Here is an 8,309-nt window from a genome sequence, read left to right as displayed (position 1 = left end):
ACGGTTGTTCATCAAGAAACAAATATGTACCAAGTAGAGGAATGATGTCATCATTAGTGTGAAACCAGCCGAGTTTCAGGCTCCCCATTGCAATAGAACTAAATTAAATACTTGGGAGACAAGACAGAGGGCAGAATGCCATACACCACAGATTTTTTAGCAAATATTTGATGAAGGACGGAAAATGTCAGAATAACCCAAACTGGATTTTTTTACCTCTATATTCAGTGTCATTTAAGATTAGACATAATACATCATCATTAAAATCATCTGCTAATAGACTGTAGACCGAGTCTTAAAAGCCACTTTCTTGTGTGCTCACTGAAGTCATCTTCTGTAGTGATAAACATGAATAATTAATTGCTAAGAAAAGAGCACTTCCTTCATCCATCCATTCTCCTCTTCCCCTGTCTGTCTGCACATCAGCTGACTAACAGACTATAGGTTAATAGGCTGCAATGTGACACTATAATACAGTTATTTCTGAATTTTATGTGGTCCATTACGTGCACGATTAAAATGGACAATTCAACGAATGAATTTTGAAAGAAATAATTAATCAGTTTAACTCCATTTGTTAGTCATTCTTAATTAAAGCTAACTCTTAATTATTCATTTTAATCTTGACAAACTTCTTCTGTTCTTACCTTTCACAAGAAAAAGGTCTCGACATGTAATATTTGCAATCAAGTATTTTACAATTTCATGTGGTTTCCTTGTCATGACCAAAAGGCCTTTACAGTAAGCAACATTCATCCTTTGTGAAACAGCGTATCATCATATAATCTAACCCTCTTGCAACATCAGAGAATAGTCATGAAAGATGGGGGATATTTCAAAAGCAATTGAGTGATGTTATCTTTTGCTCTTCCCCTCCATCAATCATCCATCATTCCCACAGAAAGGCAGAGTGAAGCGGGGGCAGACTGGTCAGTTTGCAGTGGCCACAACTTAGCCAGTAAAAGGGTCAGTGTGGGAAAGAGGGGGGGATGAGGGGGCAGTGAAGGAATGGGACAGGAGTGGGAAGAAGGCAGTGTCAAATTACATTGTTGAGTTTGAAGAGTGATTCACTTCCTTATATATGACTATGGGTGCTCTTTGTTTTTGGTTGAAAGCTCTTATGGCACATGTGTTTTAAAAATACTGAGGTGCAAAACCTGAGCTTGCCACGGGGAGATTGTGAAGTTCATCGGGTTTTGATTAAAACATAAGCACTTGTGAATCATCAACTGATAGCTGACATGAACGAACAAGGCTCCAGCATGTTCATCTTCTAGTTGAAATTTATTCAAGATTATTTTGTTTGCGTCATACAATCAAACACAATAAAGCATAGCATAGGCTACAAGTATCCTGCTACATTTAAAACTGCAGTCAAGTCAGCTGACAATCAAAGGTCGAGTAGTCATTTGGAAAAAACACAGAAACTTTGACTTTGACCGTATCCCCGTACCCAAAAAGCCCCGCCCCCTTTGTTCAGACCTTAAATCAAAGCCCCGCCCCTTCGTTCAACCTCTGTTCAAAGCCCCACCCCCTTCATTCAAACCTCTGTTCAAAGCCCCGCCCCCTTTGTTCAACCTCTGTTCAAAAGCCCCGCCCCCTTCGTTCAACCTCTGTTCAAAGCCCCGCCCCCTTCGTTCAACCTCTGTTAAAAGCCCCGCCCCTTCGTCCAGACCTCTGTTCAAAGCCCCGCCCCCTTCGTTCAACCTCTGTTCAAAGCCCCGCCCTTTCATTCAACATCTGTTCAAAGCGAAATGACTGACATAATAATATAGATATCTAACAGATTTGAAAATGATCGGAGCAGCCTGATAGGGTGAGAATTTTGTAAACGCCTCACATTACCAGATGTCAGAATTCTCCTCCGACTGTCGGGAGGGTGGATCTAGGTTCAATCGAGGTTGAATCGATCTGATTCTCCTGTAGTGTGAGCATAACTCTGAGGTGGCCTCCTTGCTCAAGGACTTTTTTTGACGCCTCTTTTTCAACCAATTTACCATGGTTGTCCTTGCCAGGAATGTAGGCGTCAACAAAATTCAAAGAGGAAACAAAGACATGACTAACCCTGTTGTACATTTGAGACATCACAGGTGTCCATACAGTTCATTTGACCGAGGCTTTGTCAAGGGGTGGATTGATAACACTCATCTATTGAGATTTCTAATCTCCTTTTTAGTAGTAACTTTTATTTGGGGATTTTAGGTGTTGTTAAAGGACGAGTGTTGGGGAAGTTTTGGGGGAAATGAATAATAATGTCCTTAATTGTTATTCAGCAAGGAAAGTAATCCTATTACTCATACACTACTGTGAATCTGTTGATACCAATCCTGACCTGCCGATTGTATCTTTGCCATAGTTGGTCTGACAGTAATATCAGCCCTTTCCCAGCCTGGTCTTCAGCTGGCCGGCTGGTACCACCATCGCTGAAATCAAACAAATGTCGCTCAGCAAAGTCCAGACTCTTCTCTGTTCTGGCGCCTCAGTGGTGGAACGAACTCCCGACTAATGTCAGGACAGCAGAGTCATTTGCCATTTTCCGAAAAAGGCTCAAGACTCACCTGTTCAGACTTCACCTCGACTAGCATGACCCTCCCCCCCCCCCCCCCCCCCAAAAAAAAAAAAAAAAAACCCTTACCTATAGCACTCTGATCGTAGCACTGTTGCTCTTGAACTACTAGTTTACTCAGATGAGGATCTAACACTTGTTCTATTTTTAGCCCTTGCTTTATCGGCAATGATTCGTTGTGGTTTCCTTGTTTCCTTCTTTTGACAAATGTACTTATTGTAAGTCGCTTTGGACAAAAGCGTCTGCTAAATGACCTAAATGTAAATGTAAATGTAAATGGTCTCCCCCCACAACTTCAAATACAGACACTTGAGGAGTGGTTCTTGGCGTCTTCATACGAGACTCCATGTAAACCCACCCACTTCAATATAAGAAGCAGAGCAACAGTCATGGCATTTAGGATTGAGAAGTCCACTAAGGGCAGGAGGTGTGGATGATTTTTAGTGACAATCTGTAGGCCTATGTGTTTTTTTTCCCTCAACCCTTACCACAACCGTTTCACACGTTAACCACACACCAAGACAGTGAGACCAAAGGCTTCTCCCAGTACCATTATAGGGGATCTTGCTTCCCAAGTGACAAAAATATGACAAGGAAGAATGATATCATAATGCCTTTTCAGACGTGCAAGTTGCATTCATTAATGTAATGTACATTTTACATGTTGGTCTCATGTCTGAATAGATTGTTCAATGTTTATCTCTATGATTGATACAATTTGTTTTATTGGTTGGTTTAAACATTGAGGGCTTTTGGGGCCTTGTGCTATCTGTATGGGGTTTAGTGTGAGGTTGATTGATTCTCACTTTATTTACTATTTTACAGTTATATTCTGATATTTATGATGATATTCCTTTATATGGCATACATTCACAATAACATCTCCACATATGAAGCCATGTGTAACTGGGTCATAGTCTTGGCATTTGTGCTGAACCTATCAAACTTGATTTACTATCTGTCTATTTGTATATGCAGCTGTCTTCTTGAATTCTACGGCAGCTATAACAATTGGGTGAGTACAAATTAAATAGAGCTATAGCAGTCTACCAACCACCGTCTTGGACAAATACCCCACTGCCCTTGACTTTGTTTATGTGTATCAACCAAGAGACAAAGTATATCACTTATCTCCCTCACTTTCTCACACAGACACACAAACACATGCTCATGTTTACATCACTTTAGAGGACATTAAAGCGACTTACATTGATTTCTGAAGACTTACACAACCCTTGCCATAACTGCTTCTTGCCTAATCCATACTAAACTAACTAACCACAACCTAATGTCACAATCAAATCCTCATCCTAAAATGTAATGATTCACATCATGGGGAGGTTCATGTTCCCACGACATGAGTAAAGAATTCCCACACACACACACACACACACACACACACACACACACACACACACACACACACACACACACACACACACACACACACACACACGCACAGTGTCCTTTCACTATCACACTGGAATGAAAAACAACTCCAGATGAACTTGAAACTGGTTAATTAGTAGAGAAAGTAGATGGTTGGGGGTGGGACAGATGGTGCCTGAGAAGAAGCAAGCAAGCAAAGGTTATGTAAGAAGCAGTTTGAAAACACAACATAAACAGTGACCATGCTTTACAGGCCCCCATGTCCCCCCAGTGAAAGAATTGTAAAAACATCAGTGGTCCTCTGAATTTCCATCAGGCATCCTCATACTTTACTAGAAAGATGACACAGAAAGCTTCAGAAAGAACATTATATTTGTAATTCATGGTACAATTCAAACGGTATATTGGAAATGATTTGGCCATTCCCACACACATTCATACACGCAGAAGCTGCCATACAAGGTACCACCTAGCCATCAGGATCAAACTAACACATTCACACAGCGATGGCTCAGCCTCAGTCCTCTATATGGAGCCCGGGGACACCTGGACACCTGATGTTGGAGGACGACTTGCTCTACCTCTGAGCCCTAGGTCAGGTCCCATGGGGGACAACAGAAGGTGTCCCAAATATTGCTCTATCACTGTATGCCTGCAAAAGAAAAGGCATTCCCATCAGCCTCAGCTGTACATTGTGTTTAGTGCTACCTACCTAATGTTAGCATGCTAACATGCTAAACTCACAGTTTGAACATTATAGCTGCTAGCAGCATGTACACATTGTCACTGTGCATTTATGACTATGCTAGCATGAGCATTGAGCTCATATCACTGTGGTACATTAGTGGGCTACGGCCTCTCACAGCTTTGACTGGAGACTCTTGTCTTGTTGTAAAACAACAACGGCTCATGGTCAATGAGCAACCCACGTCAGATAAGAAAGAACACCCAGTTTGCCATTCTTTCACTTTTGATATTCAACAACAGCATATTTGTATTCAATGGATAAGGGCAGAGCATCCAGGATATTATCTTGTATCACAAGTGTACTTGTTTTTAGTATAAAGACATGATCACATAGTCCTCTACAAACTCCTCTACATAGTCCTCTATATACTCCTCTACATAGTCTTCTACATAGTAGTGTGGTGACGATACTAGAATTTGAAAGTTGATACCGCTACCCAGTAAACTACTCGTTACTCTATACCATTTTCAATACCACGGGAAGAATGTCAGATTTTTTAGAATAAAGATAAGTATACAAACAACATTGTCTCCCTTTGTCCAGAACATTAGTGGTGGCTGTCATTTCAATCATTAACTGTCGGGTCAATGTTTAGGATACTAGAGTATCTGCTGACAGCAATGGGAAAACTGGTATGTTCAAAGCAGCACCACTGAGGAAGTTTAACACTATAAGAGCTTAGCTCTTAGATAAGATGAGTTATAAATATAGAGTTGTAATAGAATCCCATATATGTCATAGCCCAGGTTTTCTGTCTCTTTACATTAGATTTAGAGTACAATAACCCAGCCAACATACACCTCTGACAAAATTGTAATTTTTTAAAAGCAAATATTTGAAATGGCTAATAGAATTAATTTCTGAACATATGGGTGTAATTCCACAATGCCCGCATTAATTTAGCAATAAAACAACACAATATCCAGTTTATTAACTACATTTCACTAAAAGTAATGCAGTCAAATTCAACAACAGCAAAAACCTGCAGTACATTCTATCTTCACGAAGAATTTAACGCAAATATTTACGAGACGCAAAGTTATTTCAGTTTTTTGGGGCCATTTTGTTGTGCTGTTCATTGGCATTAAACTTTATAATGAGGAGTTTAGAAAAACAAGAGGTCTAGATAGTAGCTCACATTAGTACAGAGACCAGACCAGACTATGTGGAGGAACCAGAGACTGTCTGTGGTCCCCAAGAGGTCTAGATAGTAGCTCACATTAGTCCAGAGACCAGACCAGACTATGTGGAGGAACCAGAGACTGTCTGTGGTCCCCCAGAGGTCTAGATAGTAGCTCACATTAGTCCAGAGACCAGACCAGACTATGTGGAGAAACCAGAGACTGTCTGTGGTCCAAACAACAAGGTCTCTGCTGTATTTATGTCTAGATGACCTTATTTGGAGTGTTACAATGTTAGCATAGCCTAGCACCCATCAACCAGACTCCATTCAGAAAACAAGCATTTTAAAAGTAGGTATCTTGATGTCTTGCAGACAGACCTAACAAAGCATGACGTCACACTTTTTACTGATCACCATCATTGTGGAGTTATTTCAGCATCCTTTTTTTTATCAGTTTATTAGGGCCCGAGCGCCGACAACGTCGGGCAGCGAAGCCCTATTGAAACTGTATTGATTATTTTTTTTCTTATTCCGCAACTTGTGTTGCCATTTTGGAGGCCTTAGCACTAAAATTAGCTTAAAAAAATTTCTGTGCATATGGGGACTGGCGAAAAATTTGAGATTTTAGAGGTTTCGTGATTGGCCACAAACAACTGGCTCGCTAGCGCCACCTAACGCGTCGTAGCCCTGGCCCCCGCACACCGTAACTCCAATTGACACAAAATTTGGTACACATGTGCAGGCAAGTGTGCTCTACAAAAAAGCCTCTTGGAGTACTAAAGTCCGCCTACCGAAATTTTCCGCCATTTTGAATTTTGTGAAAAACCCGTTTTTGCTAATTTCTCCTAAACCGTAAATTCTATTCTCACCAAAATTGCTGTGTGTCATCACTAGACCGAGCTGATGAATCGATATTAAGGGCTTTGTAAAATACCTCTGCGTTCAGAAGTTATTATCTAATGAACATCAGAGGGGCGGGGCTCTAGAAATCAATACACATAACTTCATAACCTTTACCCCAATCATGACAAAACTCGCAGGATATATTGACATATCTCCCTGGAACATATCCTGAAAGTTTGATTAAAATTGACCACTCGGGGGCGCTACAGTAATTCAGCCATTTTGGGCCATTTTTGGCCATTTTAGCTAATTGTAGGCTTTATATTTTAACGAACTCCTCCTACACCGTTGATCCGATTCATGCCAAACTCACTGAGACTGTTCTAGAGGCCTCAACGATGCAAAATCATCGAAAGGTCTTGCAAAAGTCAAAGGGCGTGGCCAGGACGGCGTCCTAAACATGGACAAATTTCCTGCTTTCACCACAAAAATCTAAACTGTTATAACTTCAATGAACATTGTCTGATATGATCAAAACTTCACATGTTTGTCAAGAATCCAACCCTGAACACATCCCAACTGCAATATTGACTCACAAACAGAGCGCCACCTAGTGGCGACATAAAATGTCATGTTTTTACACCCGTATAAGGTCCCAGTGTCGTGGAACTTTGCACCCCAGTCTAGCAGGACAACTTCAATGGTCTGATACGGTGATCGACTCAACGTTTCAGGCAAGGGACGACCCACGCCGTGGCGGTGGCCGGGGACGACAGGCGCCAGCCGTGGCGGTGGCCAGGGACGACCCGCGCCGTGGCGGTGGCCGGGTACGACCGGGGACGACTGGCCACGTGGCGGTGGCCGGGGACGACCCGCCCCGTGGCGGTGGCCAGGCCAGGCGGTCCGACACGTCAGGCGGCCGTAGCACTAACCGAGTTACGTGCCATGCGAGGGCCCGTTATCACTGCTCGCAGTTTTAATTGTAATTAAATCACAGCAAAATAGAGAAAACACACACAAATACAGAAAAGTGCTGCAAGCTGACAAGACAAAACAAAATAATAATGATAATAATCTTTCCTTACTGTAAATGACTATGCAATTCTGAACCTGCACAATAAAAATATATGCTAAAGGCATAGGTTATACAGCTCAAATCGCTTTAAGTAATTCACAAGGTCGACTGTGGAGGAGTAGTGTTTATCTATACGTCTGCAGCTGACTGTAGCACAAAAGCACTTCCCTCATCCAGTAACACTGGACTTCCTTTTAAAAGCCAATCATTAGCTTTTAGTTCCCATCAAATGTTTATGGCAGCGAAGTTCTGAGTTTCACATGTCACATGATCACAATGCACTCACACTCTGCTCTCCAGTGAAGAGATGCAAGTCGAGGCATCTGAAATGACTATAGACAAGATAACATCTGTTGTGTGTGTGTGTGTGTGTGTGTGTAGTCAGAGAACAGGCCCCGATCATGCTTGCTCTTCCTGGAATGTGCGTTGAACTGTGGTTTTCACCTGAAGGATTCACGGAGGGGGTGGGGGGGGGGGGGGGGGGGGGGGGGTGGTTGGGGGGGCTGAGAGATCATCTTCCTCCTCTTGAATAATTGTTTCAGCAGATACTTGTTTACTGCCTAAC

At 42.0% G+C, this 8,309-nt stretch overlaps 1 long non-coding RNA gene across 1 annotated transcript in view; it reads left to right on the top strand.

Moving 5' to 3' along the window:
- Positions 1-5,854: 5,854 nt before the first annotated feature.
- Positions 5,855-8,309, top strand: part of LOC311021231 — an 86,838-nt gene continuing 84,383 nt past the window's right edge. Inside the window, exon 1 of the long non-coding RNA XR_014597995.1 lies at positions 5,855-5,985. This is a non-coding gene — a long non-coding RNA (uncharacterized lncRNA). The remainder of the gene's footprint in view (positions 5,986-8,309) is intronic.

The sequence above is a fragment of the Eutrigla gurnardus genome (assembly GCF_963514095.1).
Source record: "Eutrigla gurnardus genome assembly, chromosome: 11".
Lineage (NCBI taxonomy): Eukaryota > Metazoa > Chordata > Actinopteri > Perciformes > Triglidae > Eutrigla > Eutrigla gurnardus.
This window is presented reverse-complemented; position numbering and strand designations above follow the sequence as displayed.